Below are 3,487 nucleotides of genomic sequence, written 5' to 3'. Positions count from 1 at the left end.
ACCATGTAAACATCTTCAGCCAACTTTCCATTAAGGAAAGCGGTTTTAACATCCATTTGCCATATTTCATAGTCATGAAATGCAGCAATGGCTAACAGAACCCTAATAGACTTAATCTTGGCCACTGGTGAAAAGGTCTCATCATAATCAACTCCCGAAGTTTGAGAATAACCCTTTGCAACCAGTTGTGCCTTATAAGTGTGTACATTACCATCCATGTCGGTCTTCTTCTTGAAGATCCATTTGCACCCAACTATCTTACGATCAGGCACATTTTCAACTAAGTTCCAAACTTGATTTTCATACATGGACTGTATCTCGCTATCCATAGCCTCTTTCCGCTTAGCAGCCTCAGGGCCTTCCATGGCTTCCGTGTAGCTGTTAGGCTCATTCAGATCTACCAGTGTGTTATCACTGATAAGTGTCTCGCCTTCTGCCGTAATATGGAAACCATAATAATGCTCAAGTGCATTTCTAACTCTGGTGGAACGCCTCATAGGTATAGATTCTTCAGTCGACTCAACAGGAGTTTCCTCCTCAGGTTGAGGGCTAGGGTTTGAGGTGCCTTCACCACTTGACTCTTGGATTTCCTCAAGGTCAACTTGCCTCCCACTGTCTCCTTGACTCATGAATTCTTTCTCTCTCTCTCTCTCTCTCTCTCTCAAGAATCCTCTTCTTGCTACAAAGACAACATTATCACAGGGTCTGTAGAAGATGTAGCCAAAGGATTTTTGTGGATAGCTGATGAAAATACACCTTTCGCTTCGGGGTTCGAGCTTATCATGAGTCTCGCATATCACGAAAGCCTCACAGCCCCAAATCTTGATATGGTCTAGATTGGGAACTTTTCCAGTCCACGTCTCGTGAGGTGTTTTGGCAACCTTCTTTGTAGGGACTAGATTTAGGATATGGGCGGCAGTCTCTAAGGCATACCCCCAAAATGAGATTGGTAGCGAAGCTCGACTCATCATGGAACAAACCATGTCCAACAAGGTCCGATTGCGCCTCTCAGCTATACCATTCAACTATGGTGTCCTAGGAGGTGTCAATTGTGAGATAATCCCACATTCCCTAAGATAGTCACGGAACTCAGTACTAAGATACTCACCACCACGATCGGATCGAAGCATCTTAATGTTCTTGCCCAACTGATTCTCCACTTCTTGCTTAAACTCTTTGAATTTCTCAAAGGTTTTTGACTTATGCTTGATTAAGTAGACATATCCATATCTACTAAAATCATCAGTAAAAGTCACATAAAACCGGTTAGCATCTCTTGTGGCGGTTCTGAAGGGTCCACACACATCCGTGTGTATGAGGTCCAACAAACCTTCACCCCTAGAACCAGTGCCAGTAAAAGGTGACTTTGTCATTTTACCAAGCAAACAAGTTTCACAACTATCATCTGACTTTAGGTCAAATGACTCCAAGACTCCATCTTTTTGGAGTTGGCCTATGCGTTTCTTGCTTACATGTCCACGACGACAATGACATAAAGATGCTTTATCTAAGCTAGTGGAAGAGTCAATATACAATACATTATTTCCTAGATTATCTACAATAGATACAGTTTCATACACGCAATCACAAGGTAATGCTTTAAAATAAAGAACATTATTAAAGAAAGCATCAATACTACCATTATTATTATCAAAATAAAAGGTAAAACCTTGTTTATACAATGCATGAAAGGAAGTAACATTTCTTGCCATTTCTGGCGAATAATAACACTTATCCAAATCTAATGTAAACCCACTATTTAGCATTAAGGAATAAACTCCTATCTTGGTGACAGGTGAAGCCTTTCTGTTTCCCATGATCAAGTTTATCTTTCCCTGCTCCACATTCTCACTTCTTCTTAGTCCCTACAAATCACAACATATGTGTGACAACCCGAAATTTTCATTTGGTCAAGCCTTAAAAGTCAACAACTTCTTATCGTGAATTACTATCATTATTTCTTTTTTTTAAGAAATATAAAGTTCGTTTGATTATTTTAATATTATTTTGCCGAAATCCGAGTTATACCGAAGAAGTTATGACTTGTCGAAGTTTCGCGACAGAACCGACAAGGCTAAATGACGAAAAAGTGAAATTTACATTAGAGCGATATTTAGCCTTAGTGATTTAAATGAAAGTCGTAGAGTTCATTAAACCGAGAGCATGCATAAAAAATTTGACTTCGTATGCGGAAGTTATGATATTTCGAAGTTTCGACTTAGCGGTATGCAGCCCGAATACTCGATTTGAGATCGAGCGGTTTTTAACCGAAAAATTCTAAACGCGAATCGAAGATCTCGTTAATAGTAGTAAAACGATAAAAAGACAGGCAAAAACGGACGTCAGATGAAGAAGTTATGAATTTATAACGGAGTTTTCCTGTCCCAGCCTACTAAAAATAAATAATAAAAATAAATTCAAAATTAGCCGACGGAGTCTAAACAAAAGTTGTAGAGTGTAGTCTCACCTACGGGGGGATAGAAAGAACGTCAAAAATGGAGTTCGTATGAGGAAGATATGAATTTTTGAAGTTTATTAAATAATTAAAATATTAAATTTAATTATAAATTCTGATATTATCCAAAGGGGGGGAGTCAGCGATCTTATCCGGGTTACGCCCAGCGTAACTAGGATTTACGCCCAGCGTAAACCGACGATCCAGCCCCCTATAAAAGGGATTCAAGGCTGTCGAGTTTCTTTGCTCAATTCCTCTTCTCTCTCTCTCTCTCTCTCTCCCGTTTTACCTCGTTTTTCGTGCAAGAATTATCCTGAAGCCCCTGTATCATTCCTGAGACCCGAAGCAAGTCCCGAAGCCTCGAAGATCCCGAGAAGTAAAATTTCCGAGCCGAAGCTATGCCCGCGAGGTGCCCGGTTTTTGTGAAGATCTTCCAAATCTACCGAAGAATACTACTTCTACAAGTCGTAGTGTTGTCCGATCATCTTCTGATCAAGTGTGTGTTTAGTTACTTTCTTCTAATACATAAAATACGAATTATTTACTATGAAATATGTGTTATGTGTTTATATATTGGTGTTGATTTGAAGGGGGTACATAATCTCTTTCAAATGCACGATTTTATACGAGTATCGATTTAACGTACTAAGTATATGTGTTATGTGAGTGTATGTCACACCCCAAAACCCGAAACAGCGGAAACGTTCTGGGGTGGATGACGTCATGTCAAGTATCACAACACATGCATTATAGTAATCAAAGTACAACAAAACATTGCATTAATAGTAATAGTTTTACATAGTTTACATAATAGTACCACAAAGTAATACAGGTAATAATATAAGTACAACTTGGTACTAAGCTATCTTCATCAACAGCTCCGGAAATGTACCTGTCTAAAGCTGACCTGAGAATACAAGTTATTTGAAAAGCGAGTATCAGCATTTTTACAAATGCTGGTGAGTTCATAAGCATTTAGTGTCATTTTATTCAAATAACTTTAATAAAAGTGGTGGTTTTAGAGTATCCATT

This window comes from Lactuca serriola, chromosome 5, assembly GCF_051521515.1.
Source record: "Lactuca serriola cultivar US96UC23 chromosome 5, Lser_US96UC23_V15, whole genome shotgun sequence".
In the NCBI taxonomy this organism is placed as follows: Eukaryota; Viridiplantae; Streptophyta; class Magnoliopsida; order Asterales; family Asteraceae; genus Lactuca; species Lactuca serriola.
Note: the sequence above shows the minus strand (reverse complement) of the source record.